This window comes from Marmota monax, unplaced genomic scaffold, assembly GCF_021218885.2.
Source record: "Marmota monax isolate L192 unplaced genomic scaffold, Marmota_monax_Labrador192_F-V1.1 WCK01_AAM20220418_F8-fsc00489, whole genome shotgun sequence".
Taxonomy (NCBI): Eukaryota; Metazoa; Chordata; class Mammalia; order Rodentia; family Sciuridae; genus Marmota; species Marmota monax.
Genome location: NW_026694574.1, coordinates 267756 through 289014, shown reverse-complemented (window position 1 = coordinate 289014; position 21259 = coordinate 267756). Strand labels below are relative to the sequence as shown.

General features: G+C 33.9%; 1 protein-coding gene across 5 annotated transcripts in view; it reads left to right on the top strand.

Annotated features, from left to right (window-relative positions):
- Window positions 1-21259, top strand: part of Mettl25 (methyltransferase like 25) — a 192182-nt gene that overhangs the window by 33065 nt on the left and 137858 nt on the right. The window lies entirely within an intron of this gene.

Below are 21259 nucleotides of genomic sequence, written 5' to 3'. Positions count from 1 at the left end.
TGGATCGATTTTTTTGTTTGTTTGTGATCCATTCTACTAGTCTATGTCTTTTGATTGGTGAGTTTAGGCCATTAACATTCAGGGTTATTATTGAGACATGATTAGTATTCCCAGTCATTTTTGTTTATTGTTGGCATTTAAAATGACTTGGTTTCTCCTCTGATTAGTTTTTCCTTTAGTATAATCCCTCCCTCTGCTGATTTTCATCATTGTTTTTTATTTCCTCTTTTTGGAATATTTTACCGAGGATGTTTTGTAGTTCAGGCTTTCTAGTTCTAAATTTAACTTTTGTTTATTAGGGAAGGTTTTTATTTCATCATCAAATCTAAAGCTTAATTTTGCTGGATATAAGATTCTTGGTTGGCATGCATTTTTCTTTCAGAGCTTAGTATATGTTGTTCCATGATCTCCTGGCTTTGAGGGTCTGGGTTGAAAAATCTGCTGAGATATGAATTGGTCTCCCCCTATATGTGATCTGATTCCTCTCTTGGAGCTTTTAAGATTCTATTCTTATTCTGTATGCTAGGCGTTTTCATTATAATATGCCTTGGTGTAGATCTGTTGTAATTTTGCACATTTGCTGTCCTATAAGCATCTTGTATTAGGTTTTCCTATTCATTCTTCATGCTTGGGAAATTTTCTGATATTATCTCATTGAAGAGACTGTGCATTTCTTTGGTATGAAACACTGTGCATTCCTCTATCCCAATAACTCTTAGATTTGGTCTTTTTATGCTGTCCCATGATTCTTGGATGTTCTGGTCATAGTTTATTAGTATCTTTACTGTGTGATCAACTTTATTTTCTAGATTGTATACTTTGTCTTCATTATCTGTTGTTTTCTTCCAAGTGATCTTGTCTGTTGGTTATGCTTTCTTTTGTCTTTTTTATTTGGTTTATTGTTTCCTTCATTTCAAGGATTTCTGACTGGTTTTTATCAGAGTCTCTGTTTCTTGAATTAATCTTTTGCTACCTGTATTTGCTCTCTTACTTCTATGTTGGAGTAATCAACTTTTGCCTGTATTTGCTCATTTAGCTCATTCTTTAATTCACAGATTATTTTAGTTATGAACCTTCTGAACTTCTCTGCATTTCATCAATTTCACTGTCCATGGATTCTCTTATTATAGTATCCTGGTTTGTTCTGGGGATCTTTCCTCCTTTGTTTATTCATGTTGTCTGTGTGTCTTCCTTTCTTGCAGTGTGGATCTTCTGAGATATTACAGTTTCTTCCTTAAATTCTTGTAGTACCCATGCAGATTGTCTGTACCTCACCTTGATGTTGGGCTTTCAGACTTTGCTGGTGTCCCTCATTGTATGATACTGCAACTAAACATGGTGGCGGCAATAGCCAAGGTGACTCGAGATAATAGTGGATGTACCCCAAGATGGATGCAATGTCTTACAGAGATGGAGCTGAAAGGGTTGGCCTTACACTTATCCCAAGATGGAAGTGAGTTAGGCTTGAGCTCCCAGGTTGTGGGGGAGGGGTCGGTTAGTGAACTGGGACCTACCCTGGGTCTGGGTCCTGCATATGTTAGTTGGGCATATCTCAGTGGGGCCTGAGCTTCTGGGTGGTCTGCTGGTTGAGGAGGCAGTCCTGTGCCTGAGCCTGAGCTCTGGTGGGTATCTGCCATTGGTGGGGTGGACCTGGGCCTACTGTGAGCCTAGTCCCGTATAGGCTGGTCAAGACTTGAATATTTTTAAGAAGCTTCATTCCTCTCATGCTCCCCCTCCCTATCCCACAATGAATCAGCCTCCTTATATCAGAGAAAACATTCGGACTTGGGCAGAGGGGTGGCAGCAGAAGGGAGGGGACAGGGAGTTAGCAAGGATGGTGGAATGTGATGGATATTATTATCCAAAGTACATGTATGAAGACACAAATTTGTGTGAACATACTTTATATACAACCAGAGATATGAAAAATTGTGCTGTATATGTGTAATAAGATTGTAATGCATTCCACTGTCATTTATTTTTTAAAAATCAATTAAAAATTAAAAAAAAAAAAAACAAAAAAAGAAGGTCCACAGGCATTCTAATGAATTGCATGTTTGAAAATAATGTATTTATAATAATTATTTAAGAAGACATGTAGAATTCTGTAGGATTTATAGAAATATGCTCAAGATAATACACATTTATTTCACCTTCTCCCATGCACAGTTAGATGGGCTCTACTCTGAAGCCAGTTTGTAAATCCAAAGCAAAAGTTGAACCCCAAATGGCCCAGCAGTGTACATCAAAGTCAAAGTGCAGAGAGCTCCAATAAGTACCTCAGAATAAAATCCGTGAATTATAGAGTTCAGACAGAAACCTTGGGAAACCAAACACAAATCTAGGAGGGCAGAAAGCTGGGTTGTAAATATGGAATGAAGGTAAGGGTTATAGGCTAAATAAGTTCAAGGAGGAAAAAAAATCTAAATCAGCAAGGAGTGTCCAAGATAATTATTATGGGTGCCATTAGAATTTTGATAGCTTACTTTTTATTGATAAACAAATGTAAGGTATAGGTAACGGTGTGTGTGCGGGGGTGTATGGTGTGTGAGTGTGTTTGTACAGAGGCAGACAATGCCAAACAATTTGTTCTGGACTATTTAGGAGTCACTATTGTGATAAATGAAATATGAATGTAGCTTTATTTTACATATGCAATATATTTTGTATGGTCCTAGAATTTACTAAAATAGAAAAATGTCCCTATGTAGTTTGATCATTATATAAAAATAACTGACAAAGTAAATGGTTTATGTGCATGATATTAGTGTATTTCCTGTCATATATCAAGCACTCGCTTCCATGGAGTTTTATCCCTGAATGGCCAACTATGTCACGTTTCCCTCTCTTCATATCTTATACACCTGCCCCTTACCCTTACTTTATTTGCACAGCTGTTTTTAAGTTTGAATTGGGGTAGTGTTACCCTTTGGGATGTAAATTTGAGTTATTAATAGTCCAGTATAGTATAGTAGAAAATTCTAGTACATATACTGCAGCTTTTTATGTTGATATTTACTATGTAAACAATGTGTTTTACATGTTTACCTAAAACTGCTGTGGTAGACCATAGAGGTGGTCTGTTGTGAATGCCAGTTTTCAAAAATACATCAAAGCTTTATGCGTCATTATGAATACTGAATTTATGCCATATGTTTTAAAAACTGCTTTTAAATATTTTTGTTATGAGCCAGTAGTCCCTAAGAGAACAAGAAATATTAGAAACTGTTTTTTACAGTTCTTTATAGAATATTCATTTTCCCAAGATTAACTAATGTTCCCATATTTGTCTTTTTTAAAAATTTTATTTTAGTTGTAGATGAACACGATACCTTTATTTTTTTATTTTTATGTGGTGCTGAGGATCAAACCCAGTGCCTCACACATGCAAGGCGAGCACTGTACCACTGAGCTACTCCAGCCCTCCATATTTGTCTTAACATTGATTATTATTATCATAATTAAGTTCAAACACTTGTATTACTTTTTCTCCTAGAAGGTAGGACAACCAGTATAACTTGTTTGTTTTTCTCATAAATGTAGAAACAGGTGGTGGAAACACTACCACATCTACATATCTCTTCTCCCTTTTTAATTGAACCATAATTCTGTTCAAGCATCGATTATCAGGGATATTGAGTCCTTCTATAGCCTCAGAAATAAGTAAATCTCAAGTACTCTAAATTATGGTAATTTCATTGATTTAAGAATGAGTATGATACACAGTTCTTACCAAAAAGGCTTGTCTCTGAGGGTATCTTTGCTAATTTTCTTAGTTTCCTCTTAAAACTGAACACAAGGGCTGGGGTTGTGACTCAGCGGTGGAGCCCTCACCTCTCCTTGCACGTGCGAGACCCTGGGTTTGATCCTCAGCACCACATAAAAATAAATAAGTGAAATAAACGTATTGTGTCCAACCACAACTAAAAAATAAATATTTTAAAAAACCTGAACACAAGAAAAGAAGATCATTTTTTTTGTGGGGTAAAGTTCATCTATTTGTATTTGTTCGGCCTGACAGATTTCTTGTATCTGCTTACTATTGTCTTTAAAAAGTATGATTAGTACACCGCAAATACTGCAAAACTACAGCATGACTTCATGTCAAGTATCAGTCATTAATGTTATGAGATAATAAGGTGATTCTCCTATATAATTAATTAATTTGTTCATTTATTTATTCACTTTATATCTAACAAATAGTCATAGCCATCTTTAGGTGACACATTTCAACCTGGTACTGCCATTTCTGTATCAAATAAATTTTAGAGTGAATGATACCTTTCCTTGTATAGGTTCTTAGTTTGTGTCAAATAGAGTAATTTTTTTAAAAAAAAAAATTTTATTTGTTCTTTTCATTTGTACATGACAGTAGAATATAATTTGACACGTTATACATTCTTGGAATAGAATTTGCCATTCTTGTGGTTGTACATGATATGGAGTTAACGCTGGTCATGTATTCATATATGAACATAGAAGTTATGTCTGATCCATTTCCAGCAGTCTTGGTAGGATTTTTCCTAGGTACCTTTCTGCTTACAGTTCATCTACAGTTGCCTAAATTAGATCATGTATTTTCTTTTCTTTTAAGGCATTGCTGAGTCCACATAAAATAAGGGAAATCTGCATGTATCAAGAAAAATCAAACCCAAAACTTATAAAAAAAGAAGGGGAAAAGAAAGGAATGGGAATTGAGACCATAGTAGGAAACCGGGAACCATAAAATGGTAGAAAGTATTGTTCTGAGGCAAGTGCTGGTCACATTGGCATCTGCAGCCTAATATTGGGTCTCCTTCACAGTAAGGGAGCTGGACTTATGAAGTCTATACTAAGGCATGCTTTTCAATCAAAGAAAGTAGTCTTTAGACTACTGCATGCATAAACAAATTTAAATCATTATAGAGAAAAGGAGTACTTCCCAAATGCAGGACTTCTGAATTTCTACTGATTAAAATTTACTAAATATGAGTTCAAAAACTTAACTACAACATATATGTGTCTAATTATCTTGGCTGATTCTCCTGTATGCAACTAAAAGTACTGAATATAATCAGTTTTGTTTGTTGTTGATGTTTTTCAAACATTCAGAAAAGATGCTTAATATTTATCAGATCAATATTTGGAGAAATGCTTCAGTCCACAAAGACAAAGGAAGCATTGAAGCTATTGTGGGTATATGTGTGGTGGCAAACTTGAGCATTGGTTTTATAGCTTTACAGGGGTGGGTTCCAAATGATACAACTCATATTTAGGCAAACATAGAGTCTCATAGATACACACCTAATTTGAGACTAGAATGGTGAAGACTGAAATTAGTACAGCAGTAGTTGTAATAAGGTAAATAGAAGAATTCAGGAAGCATTGAAAATTGTTTACAGGAGTAGAAAGCAAAGGAGCAGAAATTATCAAGAATTATTATCAAGGTTCTGTTTTGAGAAGCTAGGAAAATGACCACTTATGTAATTTACATAACAGAAAATACTAAGGAAAGGGCAAGTATGGGGGCAAAGTTTTGAATGTTTCCTTTTAGATTGCTTTATGCATCTGTGATCATATAAGTTTTGTAAATACTGATACCTGAAAACATGGAGAAAGAACTATTATGGCATAAACACTTAAGATTTATTTTTGTCATATTTTCCAGAAAAATCTGTAGGTAGGAGCTGGCATTGGTTCATATGGTTCAAGAATGTGAGGACCAAGTATTGCAGTTTTATTGATCTTTCACATATGGTTACATTAAAGCTGTGACTGCTCTATTACAGTCCAGATGGAAAGAAATAATAATGAAGATGGAAAAGCTTCCCCCATCTGAGAGAGCCTCCTATAAAGAACTTTCTTGTAAATTCTACCCAACTACTTCCTTTTATTTTTATAGATCTACTCTAGAAGGCTGGGATGGGCACATTACAGTTCTATCTATAAGACTGTATGAGTAACAAAAGAGAAACTAGATATTGTATAGGCAGCTAGCATTTTCTGTGGCAGAGTGTCTGTATGCATGTGTATAATATTTATGGATAAGGCACTGGAAGGAGGGGAGTGACATGATGAGTAGACAGTGTGACAGTATGTATGTGTATCAATGTAACAATGAAATAATAGTCATTGTTCTCTTCATTTTTAATAGCATGACCCCTCTTAATTTAGCAGGGCAAACGTCACTCTGCTATAGTACCTGTGCCTCATGTTGACAAAGTGTAAGCCAAAATAATATAAGTCAAAATAATGTGTGCAACTTGTAGTTCCTTTCCTTTACAATCAACCTTCTCCCCAGCCCCATTTTTTAAATAGCAATAAGGAATAATAATAACCTATATGTGAAAGTCAATAACCAATTCTTTTTTTTTCAATTTTTTTTTCTTTTTAAAATTTATTTATTTATTTTAATTAGGTATATATGACAACAGAATGCATTTTGATTTATTGTACACAATTGCAGCACAAGTTTACATTTCTACAGTTGTACATGATGTAGCGTCACACCATATGTTCAGTCATACATGTACCTAGGGTAATGAGATCCATCTCATTCCACTATCTTTCCTGCCCCACTGTACCCTCCCTACCCTCCCTATCCTTTGATCAATCAAATTTCCTCCATTTTTTCCATGCCTACCCCCTCCCAGTTATGGATCAGCATTCACTTATCAGATAGAACATTCTGCCTTTGGTTTTTTGGGATTGACTTACTTCGCTTAGCATGATATTCTCCAACTCCATCCATTTACCTGCAAATGCCATAATTTTATTCTCTTTTAATGCTGAGTAATATTCCATTGTGTGTTTGTTTTGAAGTTTCTTTATCCATTTATCTATTGAAGGACATCTAGGTTGCTTCCCCAGTTTAGCTATTGTGAATCAAGCTGCTGTGAACATTGATGTGGCTGCGTTACTATGGTATGCTGATTTTATCCATAACCAATTCTTGAGGATGGAAGAACAACCTTACCTGAACAGCGTACTCTGTACTGCCTGCCTTCCTCTGGAGTATGACAAAAGAGAAATGGACTGTCTTATTTAAGAAACTGTGTTCTGAGATCTTTTGTGATACCCTGTCTAGTACAGTTGAATCTGAGGTCTGGTTCTAAAAACTTATCCTTTCTGTGAAATTTTTGCCTTGAGATCATAATTGTATTTAGGTACTCTGAATGTACAAGTGTATAATAATAAAAACAATAAACAAGAAGAAACTATGATTTATGCATTATATATAGATACATATGGTAAGTATGTAATTTCTAAGGGAAGGAAAAATATTTAAATATTAAAAGAGCCATTTTAGCTAGAAGGGAAAGATTATTTCTGCTTAGGTGATCAAGAAGGGCTTTACAATGGTAGTAACATTTGAGTTCAATTTGTAGGGAAGGATGCAGATAAAAAAAAAATGTGGAAAGGAGCATTCCAAGTAAAAGGAGTCTTAGTCCATAACTTCTGCTCTAAGAGAATATCACAGACCAGGTACTTAATAAAAACAAGTTTTTCTAATAAGTATTTACTATTTCTGAAGCTTAATTCTAAGTGCTTTACCTTTATTAACTATCATTCCTCATTATATTCATATGAGGTAATAATGTTGTCATTCATTTCCATTATGTTTCATAAGATGCCTGTAAGGTTATAATAATACTGTTATTATCATGTTCATTTTTGGGATGAGAAAACAATCATGGAGAAGTTAGGTAACCTGCCTATAATCACATAGCTAACAAGGGAAGGAACTGGAACTCTAGCCCAGTCAGCCTGTCTGTAGGGTTACACTATTAGAACATCAGATCGATAGACAGAAATTGTCCTCCTGTGGAAATTTCATTAAGTTTAAAAACACCAGGGCCACAACCAATGGATTAGCATTTTGGAATAGCCTCCAGTCTTATAGGAAGATTGGAATCTAAAGCAGAACTTGAGACAAAAGCATCATCAGACTTGATGTGAATAAAATGGGGAGATAGAGGGAGCTGCACCTTAGGGGATGCACAGATGCTACTTCTTCCTAGATTTAGGGTAAAAGTTAAGCATAAAACTGAAAGATTAGCCCTCACCTGTCGGTAAGAATAGGGCCTTCTGAATGTGCAAAAGCTTGATTAGTTTGAGTTGAGGAAGTGGGTAGAGGACTTTGACTCTGGCAGAGATTAAGATAGTTTGGAAATTGATAAATCTATTTTTGCTAACATTGGATGGAGACAATTTCCTAATCTCTGCCTCCCTCTCCTCAATTTTGGACTTATAACTTTCACAATTGAATAAAGTAACTCATGGTATTTTTCTTTCTAGAATATTATAAGGGTGGGGTATGTCTCTTCCAGTTCATATGGCATTTGCCATATTATAAACTATTTTTGTATAGATGTCAGTTATTTTGTTTATTGGGTTTAAGATTAAATTAGCAGGGTTTTAGTAGTTATACCCTATTTTAATGTATCCTGTCCTTACATAGAAGATATGTGACTCCTGAAGAGCCACATGTTGGGAAAAAAAGAAGATATTATTTAGCCACACATATTTTAGTTTTAAATACTTAGGAAGACAAAATAATAGAAAGTTTACCTATATTCAGGAGGTAGCAATTCTAGGGTTGGTTCACTGGTTCAGCTACACTGGACACTAGAGCCATAGTTAGTCTTCTCTCAGGACTGAAAAGTGACTATTACAGTTGTTCATATCATGTCTTAATGAGAAGTGGGCATGGGGTAGAAAATTTCTTCTCAATTATCTCTTTTGGTCAAGAGGAAAAAAAATGTTTCCAGAAATGTCTTAGAATTGCTTTTTGTTTCTTTGTACTGAAATGGTTCACAGCTAAGTTTTAGCAACAAGGGCATTTAGAAGCATGAATATTTGATTTTTTTTTTTTTTTTTTAGTCTCTATTTGGAGACAGGCAAAAAGGGGCAAAGAAGACTCTCGAGTAACTAACTAACACCATCTGCAAAAACATCCTTTTTCTTTCTCCCCTGGTCCTCCTTTCTCCTTTCTTTCCTGTCTTCTGTCTTTTGTATCCTGTTTTTGGAGTGTGGGCGAGGTAACAGGAGAACACTAACTCTTCATAAGGAGAGGGGCAATGATTTATTTGTACTTTCTTGTGCTTTGGCACCACTACATTATTTTATCATGGTTCATTTAGTATTTATCTCTCATCATGCACTCTGTTCTCCTCTAAAGCCAAAAGCTTATCTTGTAATGCCTAACATTCACTATAATATGTAATATACAGCTTGTACTCCAAACAGAAGTGGCATGTGAAATAAAGATATAAATTTTAAAAAATTGATTGGGCACTGATTAAAACTAGAGATATTCTATGAGAAATCTTGAGAAGAAATGATTATGTTGACACAATTTAGGTCTTATTTAACTAAATCTACACACATTCAGATGCTTTTTGTGATCATAAATTAAATTTTATTTCTTCAGTATTCCTTAAGAAGGAACCAGAAATTTTCAGATATTCACTTATTAACTACAAAGCATTTATTTCCTTTCCCAAGCCTGTGATCTTTAACCACAACAGAGTGAATGACTACAAGGGTTATAAAACACATTGACGGAATAAAAATATATTTTTATACAAATTATAGTGGTGGTATCAGACCCATATAAAAATATATTTTACATTACTACCTAGAGAGAGAAATCTAAAACTAATGCATACATTTTATTACAAAAAAGTACTTATTTTCTTTTTGGTTAATATGTATTCTTTTTTCTTTTTACTAATTTTTTAGTTGTAGATGGACACAGTACCTTTATTTTATTTGTTTATTTTTATGTGGTGCCTGGGATTGAACCCAGTGCCTCACTCATGCTAGGCAAGCGCTCTACCACTGAGCCACAACCCTGGCCCTTAATGTGCATTCTTTAATAGGTAATCTTAAAACACACAATGCAGGTTTATATTTTTATTCCATTCCTTTCTCTTAATTTTATAAAATGTGATTCACAATCCAGTAAATTGAGTTCACAACACATTAGTGGGTTGTAGCAAGTGGTGGAATGTTGTTTAATCGTTGGTTCTTACAAAACCCCTAATGTATAGCATTTCCTGATTTCCACGGTGTAAATATACCCACATTGGCCAATTTGAATCTACCAAACTGATACCACTACAAAAGCTAAGTTGGGAAGAGATGCATTAAATCATATATTTCTGGAGTCATGAAGAGCCAGCAAGGAGCTAGCTCTATCAGTACATTGCCTGTACCCTATGTTATATAAAACATTGCTCTTTGAATTTGTTTATCATAAGTAACTGGATTTGCCCATTTAGATTGAAAATCACTTTATGTGTGCTGTGTTAAGCATCCCAAGCAGTATCTGGTACATAGTAAAAGCTAAGTATATTTGTTAAAGGGATCAGTTGCTTTATTTTAAGAAGTACAAAAGAATATTTTTGTCTCCCTAAGTTTTTCTTCATTCCTCCCACCTTTCATATGAGAACTTCAGTTTCTCTGCTGAATTTCAACATAATTTTCCAGTTTGTAAACTTCTAAGTTGAAGAGGAAATATGTTACTTTGCTTATTTGTCATGGTGCCTGTAGCATCACATGTTCATTACTAGAATTTTCTCTAAGAACTTTAGCATACAATTTGAGAAGATAAAGCTTTAAAACAAATTACATGATTGATGATATTTCAAAATCATAATTTGAAGAAAACTTTTACATCAAATTATAAATGATTATATTTTAAATCATTTCTTTTCATTCTACTCTTAACATTTTAATACTTGATCAAGAATCTGGAGATTGGAGCATGAAAATTTTTTAGCAACTCCTAATTTGAAACCAACATGAAATTATAATGAGAATTCTAAAATCATGAGCACACAGAACTTAGTACAATAACGCAGGGCAATGAGAATATCACTACACATTTTTACTCAATGTAGAATTGTGCCTAGATTTAGAAACACTCAGCAAATTCTGTATTCATCTATAGCCCCCTTTTCTAGAGGCTGGGAATATCTAATTGAAATGATTTAAAGAAATGTACAGTATAATAGTAGATTTTGTTATAAATAAGACGGTAGTAATAGATGGTGATAGGTGCTCTAATACCACATTAATGGAATGTGATGTATGTTTATATTTTACATTATGTGACTTTCCTCCACAGTGTGATATTAGAGTTATATATAAGACATTGGAAGCATAGGTAGAAATTATGATTGTTAAATATCCACAGAAGAGATTCTTTGACTGACAGGAATTTTCATTCTGTTTCTGCAGCACTGTGGCTTGAAATAAATTAATTAAGCCTTTGTGGATTATCTATAAAACTAGTAAAATAAGAGGGATTAAATTAGATGATCTCTTATGGCTCTAATGATGTTCCGTGACTTGAATGAAGCTTTCCAAAACATGCCTGTTGCTTAAACAGAACCTCACTTTTCAAAATATTTCAGCTTAGTTTTTTCTTAATTATATTGGGTTTGAATAAACAAATATTCTGCTTTACTGCTATGATTCTCCGTTTGCATGATAACGTAAAGTTTTTGAAAATTACACTTTAAAACTATGTCTAATAATGGCCATAAGTGTTGTTATATTTAACAGAGTGTTTTGTGTCTGGATTTTAAGAAGTAAATCTATCTAATAATAATTCATAACAAATACATGTTTAAGTGTTCATTTTCTTAATTATAAATATTAATAATTTATTAGCTAATTAAGTAATTCAATGAGAAATTGTCAGTTGCTATCTCAGCATGAAAAGAAGTTTCTGGGGTAGCTATTCTAGGTATTGTTCTTTTCAGTCTTATAGTAGATAAATAGATTTCGCTGCCAGCCTCGTAGGTTCAGCTGTTTATAAGCTTTTGTTACAATATCACATTACTTTTCACTGCCTGGACCTATGTCACAGAAAAATTCTTGCCAATTAATATCAGATGAATAGAGATTTCTAGATGTACTTGGCATTCTTTGTGCAGTTACTTCACACTGACAGCTGTATCTGATCTTCAGTTAGCTCTGTGTTTTCTTGAATGTTGGCACTGATTTTATTTTTGCCCTGAGGCATATTTTTGCTGCCTAGCAGTATTTAGAAATGGGTCTTTAATGCAGTTTGCTCCTTTCTTTCTTTAATTTGCACCTCATTATTTTTTTTGTGACGAATATATAGTGGTTTTTGAAGCTCATGCAAATTGGATTTGTTCAGCATAAGTTCTCCTTGCATTCATGGTAAATAAAAGAATCCAAGAATGTGATTAAGTTTAAAATAGAAATTAATATATCCACTTAAAAGAAGTAGTAAAGAGAATTCATTTGTGCTTTGGATATAAAGTAATATGAAGACAAAACTGATAAAAGTTAACTATCATAGTAATAATAAAACAGGCTTATTAAAAAAAATTTTTAACATTTATTTTTTAGTTGTAACTGGACACAATATCTTCATTTCATCTATCCATTTTTATGTGGTGCTGAGGATCGAACCCAGGGCCTTACATGTGCTAGGCAAGCAATCAATCGCTGAGCCACAATCCCAGCCCCTAAAACAGACTTTTAAAATGTAATTTACAGTTTATAATAGTTTATAATCTGGATTTGGATGCTGTAGAGCAAATGCCTTCAAATCATATTTTGATAATAATATACTGTTTTTAAATTTTTTCCCTTGGTAAATGAATTATATGCAAGTTGTTTAAATTTCCTTCATTTTCAGTCTGAAATTTTTATAGGAATGAAGTTACATGATCCATAATACAGTTATAAAGATTGTTTCAGGCGTTCCATATATGTCTCAATATAAATTATTTTATCAAAAGCAGAGACTTAACAATAAAACAAGCCTGTCATAAACAGTGAGAGACTTCATTGAGTTGTGACTATCACAGTGTTTACCAAACCAACACATTATTTTCTCTTACTACCTGGGCTTTGCCATTCTATAGTAAAAATACCAAAACAGCAGTACCTTGACTGATTTATTTAAGCACTGTTTTTATGTAGGTGTAACTGTATTTAAATAATGTGTATGTCTTTTTACTGGGTTTTATCTCTCTTTGTATATACGCTATAACTTTACATATGTACTATGAGATTACATATCTAGATTGTGCTCTTAATGAGAGCTGGAGACCCAGGAAAGTCAGTAATGTTACTTCCAGTCTGAGTCAGAAGGCCTGAGAACCAGGAGTGGCAGTTATCTAAATTCAGTCCAAAGGCAGGAAAAAACAGATGTGTCCGCTCAGGCAGCCAGGTAGAGAGGGAGAAAAATTAACTTTCTCCACCTTCATGTTGTATTCAGGCTCTCAGTGGATTGTTTGATGCCCACTGGGGAGAGCAATCTACTTTACCCACTCCACCAATTCAAATGCCATTCTCTCTTCTCCAAACTTCCTTATAGACACATCCAGAAATAATGTTTTAACCAGATATTTCGACATCCTGTGGCATAGTCAGGTTGACACATAATTATACCTGATATGTTCCAGAGGGAAACAAATCAGATATAATTATTCTTTTTATATTTATGCAATGTTAAAATTACCATTTTGCCATTACCAGCTATATCCTTTAGAATCTTTTGTGAAGCCAAAGCCTATATATGGAATCTATATCTCAGTTACTTAAATTAAAAGTGCATTCTAGTGAAGATAATAAAAGGCAATCTGTAGGTACTCAGTAAATTTATAGTAAGAATTAATTGCCATGAGTGTATGATCATTGTTTTACAACTTTCTTTAAGTATCTTGAATTCTTGGATTTATCTGTAGTACTTGTTCATAGCTTTAATCATGGTTAGCATCTACATATAAACTTTTTAAGCTACCAAATTTTTACATCCATGTTTTTTTCTGATTATGTTAAGTGGGTAGGCCAATTGTAGAACTTACTTGCTTTTGAATTATCTATTTAGTCCTTTTCTGGTTATACCATTTTAGTTTTATTCTTCATTTTATTATGTTCATCATTAATGCTGAAGAGTGTAGATGTGATTTACACAATTACTTAACTATATTTTACTACTTGATTTTAATGCATTTGAGAAACCAGTAGACTATTAGAACTTCAGAAATCTTGTCAGTTCCATATTACATTTATCAGGTAATTTGAATGCCATGTACATTTGGCTTTATTTAAAAGCTAAAATGATTCAGTTGATTTTTGGGTAAAAAGCTGAAAGGAAGATCAAGAAATATTCACAGAATTGTCCTATACATTCTGATGCTAATTTTAAAACTGTAAAACTCTTAGGAGGAAAATTAGTTCATAAACTTACAACTAAAACAGAGATGTCATTTCTACTGGGAGTATGTCACTCATTCATGCAATTCTTCAGATACCTTTGCAGGACATTTTTTAAAGAAACCTAAGGAATCTAACTGAATCCTGGAAGAGAAAAACATGCAACAAAGACTAAATTAAAAAAAAAATAGAGCTAGTAAATAATATATGTGTGACTTTTTTAAAAAAAAACTATTTTTGTGGAAGACTATTAAGATATTAAGATGACTATCAAATTTTATCTTTTTGTTATAAAGCATTACAAAATTGACATAGGTGCAAGTTGTACAAGAAAAGATGATTTAATAAAGCATTTCAAACTGTGAATGAACTCAAACATAAGTAATACATATATTATTATAAAGAAGAGCAAAACAACAGCAAAAGAAGTAGAAGGCAAGAAATAATTAAAATCAGAGCTGAAATCAATGAAATCGAAAAAAAAGAAACAATTGAAAAAATTGACACAAACTAAAAGTTGGTTCTTTGAAAAAATAAATAAGATCGACAGACCCTTAGCCATGCTAACGAAGAGAAGAAGAGAGAGAACTCAAATTACTAGCATACGGGATGAAAAAGGCAATATCACAACAGACACTTCAGAAATACAGAAGATAATTAGAAATTATTTTGAATCCTTATACTCCAATAAAATAGAAGATAGTGAAGGCATCGATAAATTTCTTAAGTCATATGATCTGCCCAGATTGAGTCAGGAGGATATACACAACCTAAACAGACCAATATCAATTGAGGAAATAGAAGAAGCCATCAAAAGACTACCAACTAAGAAAAGCCCAGGATCGGATGGGTATATAGCAGAGTTTTACAAAACCTTTAAAGAAGAACCAATACCAATACTTTTGAAGCTATTTCAGGAAATAGAAAAAGAGGGAGAACTTCCAAATTCATTCTACGAGGCCAACATCACCCTGATTCCTAAACCAGACAAAGACACTTCAAAGAAAGAAAACGACAGACCAATATCTCTAATGAACCTAGATGCAAAAATCCTCAATAAAATTCTGGCCAATCGGATACAAAAACATATCAAAAAAATTGTGCACCATGATCAAGTAGGATTCATCCCTGGGATGCAAGGCTGGTTCAATAAATGTTATTCACCACATCAATAGACTTAAAAATAAGAACCATATGATCATCTCGATAGATGCAGAAAAAGCATTCTACAAAGTACAGCATCCCTTTATGTTCAAAACTCTAGTAAAACTAGGGATAACAGGAACATACCTCAATATTGTAAAAGCTATCTATGCTAAGCCTCAGGCTAGCATCATTCTGAATGGAGAAAAATTGAAGGCATTCCCTCTAAAATCTGGAACAAGACAGGGATGCCCTCTCTCACCACTTCTGTTCAACATAGTTCTTGAAACACTGGCCAGAGCAATTAGACAGATGAAAGAAATTAAAGGCATCAAAATAGGAAAAGAAGAACTTAAATTATCACTATTTGCAGGTGACATGATTCTATACCTAGCAGACCCAAAAGGGTCTACAAAGAAACTACTAGAGCTAATAAATGAATTCAGCAAAGTGGCAGGATATAAAATCAACATACATAAATCGAAGGCATTCCTGTATATCAGCGACAAATTTTCTGAAATGGAAATGAGGACAACCACTCCATTCACAATATCCTCAAAAAAAAAAAAAATAAAATACTTGGGAATCAACCTAACAAAAGAGGTGAAAGACTTATACAATGAAAACTACAGAACCCTAAAGAGAGAAATAGAAGAAGATCTTGGAAGATGGAAAAATATACCCTGTTCATGGATAGGCAGAACTAACATCATCAAAATGGCGATATTACCAAAAGTTCTCTATAGGTTTAATGCAATGCCAATCAAAATCCCAACGGCATTTCTTATAGAAATAGAGAAAGCAATCATGAAATTCATATGGAAAAATAAAAGACCCAGAATAGCAAAAACAATTCTAAGCAGGAAGTGTGAATCAGGCGGTATAGCGATACTAGACTTCAAACTATACTACAGAGCAATAGTAACAAAAACAGCATGGTACTGGTACCAAAACAGGCGGGTGGACCAATGGTACAGAATAGAGGACACAGAGACCAATCCACAAAATTACAACTATCTTATATTTGATAAAGGGGCTAAAAGCATGCAATGGAGGAAGGATAGCATCTTCAACAAATGGTGCTGGGAAAACTGGAAATCCATATGCAACAAAATGAAACTGAATCCCTTTCTCTCGCCATGCACAAAAGTTAACTCAAAATGGATCAAGGAGCTTGATATCAAATCAGAGACACTGCGTCTGATAGAAGAAAAAGTTGGCTACGATCTACATACTGTGGGGTCGGGCTCCAAATTCCTCAATAGGACACCCATAGCACAAGAGTTAATAACTAGAATCAACAAATGGGACTTACTCAAACTAAAAAGTTTTTTCTCAGCAAGAGAAACAATAAGAGAGGTAAATAGGGAGCCTACATCCTGGGAACAAATTTTTACTCCTCACACTTCAGATAGAGCCCTAATATCCAGAGTATACAAAGAACTCAAAAAATTAAACAATAAGATAACAAATAACGCAATCAACAAATGGGCCAAGGACCTGAACAGACACTTCTCAGAGGAGGACATACAATTAATCAACAAGTACATGAAAAAATGCTCACCATCTCTAGCAGTCAGAGAAATGCAAATCAAAACCACCCTAAGATACCATCTCACTCCAGTAAGATTGGCAGCCATTATGAAGTCAAACAACAACAAGTGCTGGCGAGGATGTGGGGAAAAGGGTACACTTGTACATTGCTGGTGGGACTGCAAATTGGTGCAGCCAATTTGGAAAGCAGTATGGAGATTCCTGGGAAAGCTGGGAATGGAACCACCATTTGACCCAGCTATTCCCCTTCTCGGTCTATTCCCTAAAGACCTAAAAAGAGCATGCTACAGGGACACTGCTACATCGATGTTCATAGCAGCACAATTCACAATAGCTATACAGTGGAACCAACCTAGATGCCCTTCAATAGATGAATGGTTAAAAAAAATGTGGCATTTATACACAATGGAGTATTACTCTGCATTAAAAAATTACAAAATCATGGAATTTGCAGGGAAATGGATGGCACTAGAGCAGATTATGCTAAGTGAAGCTAGCCAATCCCTAAAAAACAAATGCCAAATGTCTTCTTTGATATAAGGAGAGCAACTAAGAACAGAGTAGGGACGAAGAGCATGAGAAGAAGATTAACATTAAACAGGGATGAGAGGTGGGAGGGAAAGGGAGAGAGAAGGGTAATTGCATGGAAATGGAAGGAGACCTTCATTGTTATACAAAATTACATACAAGAGGAAGAGAGGGGAAAGGGAAAAAAAAAAAAAAACAAGGGGGAGAAATGAATTACAGTAGATGGGGTAGAGAGAGAAGATGCAAGGGGAGGGGAGTGGAGGGGGGATAGTAGAGGATAGGAAAGGCAGCAGAATACAACAGACACTAGTATGGCAATATGTAAAACAGTGGATGTGTAACTGATGTGATTCTGCAATCTGTATATGGGGTAAAAATGGGAGTTCATAACCCACTTGAATCAAATGTGTGAAATATGATATGTCAAGAACTATGTAATGTTTTGAACAACCAACAATAAAAATTAAAAAAAAAGAAATCACCCCCAAAACTCAATGGTTTACAGCTTATATTTAAAAATAATTTAATAAAATGAAATGGCTTACATCTTACAGCTAGAGATAATTATTATATCTCAGTAGTTTTCTATGGGTCAAGAATTTGGAAACCACTTGGCTATAGGTTTCTTGTGTTTTTTTTTTTTTTTCTGCAAGTGATATACCCCTTCCAGTATAATGTATTTTCAGCAGTACTATACATTTTAATCTAATGTTAAGTAATATTTTTTTGTTCAAGTTTTCTTTAGTTTTTTGCTCCAGGAGAATCTCTCCATTTTCAGGCAAGTAGACATGTTTGTTTGTTTGTTTTCTACCTCCCATAACAGCCCAAGGTGAATTACAGAGCAATTGATGGTTCACTAAATACAGCTTTTATTATAAATTCGTTATTTTTCTTATTTTGTTTGTTTTAGTAAAATTTGTTTCATGTTTGCAATAAGTGATTTGTCATCTCCTGTTTTCCAGTGTTAGAAGCTTGCTTCCTTTCATTCCTTCCTTCCTTCCTTCCTTCCTTCCTTTCTTTCTTGCTTGCTTTGTATTTGGTTTAGATATTAGAATAAGTTGGGAAATTGCTAGTCAATTAATTTGAATTGTTAAGATATTATGTTCTGTTTTTGGAGAGCATATATTGTTTGTTGGAAGCTTAGGTTTTTTTGTTTGTTTGTTTTTTGTTTTATTAAACCACCCCTTCATACAGTCGCCCCTTGGTTTCTGCAGGGATTTGGTTCAGAGACTCCTATAGAAGCTACCAAAATCTGCAGATGCTCAATATCCTTCTATAAAACATCATAATAGTTGCATATGATCTGCATATATCATCCCTTACAGGTTACATATAATCACTAATAAAATATTAATGTCATGTATATAGTTGGTATAGTGTATTGTTTAAGGAACAATGGCATGAAAAAGAAGTCACCACATGTTCAGTACAGATTCATTTTTTCAAGTGTGTGTGTGTGTGTGTGTGTGTGTGTAGATATTTTTTAATTGGCTGTTGGATATAGAGCACAGGGATATGGAGAGTTCACTATTCTCTTGGCTTGATTCCTCATTTAATTTTAGTCTCTGTTCAAACATCAGATCCTCAAGGAACTTGTATTAATTAGGAGAGAATTATTTGACCACCATTGTATATGGGTGTTCCTGTGTTATTGTTTCCTTTATTCCCTGTATTTTGCCTCTTAATAGAATCATCATCATCATCATCTGTTTATTTCAGTGTGTTATACAAAATTTGCTATATTCTAAGGATGCTAATAGGTTCCGAACCAAAGTAATAATGACTTAAACAAGACAGTGATATTTCTGTTTCAGTCCACAAGTAGACAATTGGAGTTGGTATGGAAGCTGTCTACCAACACAAATCTTCTAAGAACCAGGATTCTGCTGTTCTGTTGTTCCATTCTCCTAGTCAGCCTACCACCATAACGTATTCAGAGGAAAAAATGAAGTTGAAAGGAATGGGGAGAGTATTGGGGAAAGAGGATCACCCCCCAATAAGCATATGACCTAGAGTTTATTTACACACATCATTACTGTCCACACCCAGTTAATCAAAATTTTTTATTGTAGCTATTATAGTAGCTTCATGGGATACTGAGAATTTCAGTCTTTAGTATGGACAGTTGGGTTATCTGTTACTACAAGGAACAATGGTAGGATGGATGTGGGGATGAAAAATTAGCAGTTTTATTGGTTGGTACTTTTTTCTAACCACTGTGAATAAAATAGCATACTCTCATCTCTCCAGCCCCTTACTCTTTACAGTAAATTTTGCTGTAATAATACTTTGATTTAGCAATAATTGTGTCTCCTTATTAAATCATAAAAGTTAAATCACTGTTTCAAATCATCTTGGAAATAGAAATAACCCAGAGTTCCTAGGACCTAGATAGGCTTCAAGGGCTCGGAGTCTTATGCAGTTATAAGTGAAATTACTTGTGAATATGCATTGATATAGCTTGGTAATAGACACTAGTATGGCAATATGAAAATCAATGGATGTGTAACTGATGTGATTCTGCAATCTGTGTATGGGGTGAAGGTGGGAGTTCATAACCCACTTGAATCAAAGTGTGGAATATGATATGTCAAGAAATTTGTAATGTTTTGAACAACCAACAATAAAAAATTAAAAAAAAAAAAAAGCATGGGTCTCAGAGTCAGACTTCCAGATTTAAATTTTAGGTCTGTCTGTCCAGTGCTAGATGTGTAAATTAGGCAGTTTTCTTAACTTGCTTGTGCTGAGTTTCCCTATCTGAAACATGAAAATAATTGTGTCCCTAATTTATAGAATTGCTTCAGGGACTATAGAAGTTAATACATTTAAAGTATTTATAAGAGTGTCTCACAATATTAAGTTCTATATAAATAGTAGTGTGCTTAATATTTATATTCTGGGGGGTGTCCAATTTTCAAATGATTAACAGTAGAGGCTATTATGAATTCTAATTTAATACCTGAAAAAAACTGCTTTCACAGATATCTGAACTGCATGAAATTTAAACTTTGGGAATGGGGATGTAGTTCAGAGGTAGAACACTTGGGTAGCATGTACAGGGCCCTGAGTTCAATCCCCAGCCCATAATATAAATGAATGAAATGACTTTAAACTTTCTTTTAATCAAAACTCATTTGATCTTTCATAGTGAAGAAGTTTATTTAGTGAACTCTACCTCAACTACACTTTCTTTTAAAGAGTTTCCTTGTTTTCAAATTTAGTTCTATTTTATTTTTTAACCTAATAGTAATTTATATTTATGTTTGTCCCAATTTTCTTTTAATTGTCATAGTTTTTATGAAATTCAAATCTATTTTCCAGGCTTTAAGAAATTGGTCGCTTTAAGATATTGGTCTTTTTTTTTTTTTTTTCCTTTTTAAAGATCCTGGGGAACTGATAGTTCTAAATGAGGGATTTGAACATGAGCAAGTTGAATGTGTAATAATTCCGAATTGGGGTGTTCAATATGTGATTAAGCAAGAACATGTGCTTTTCTGCAAAGTGATCATAGTAGCAAAAAAAAAATCATGCTTCAGTATTTTTAGGAATGAATTCATATTATCCTAAATAAATTGACAAATGTCAAAATCAGATTACAATAAATGTCCAGTATGTCATGAGTAATCTCCAACAGTTACACCAAATTTGCATTTTAAATTCTTGCACTAAATCTTACAGAAATATTTTTGTCAAATTGGTTGGTATTGGACCTGGAGCTTAAACACAAAGCAGCTGTTTTTGAGCAAATACCATTTTCATAACATTAATGTGCTTCCAGTTAACAAACTGGAATGAACTGCTAAACATCACCACTTCCATGTTTAACTGCTATTTGACTTTCTCAGTG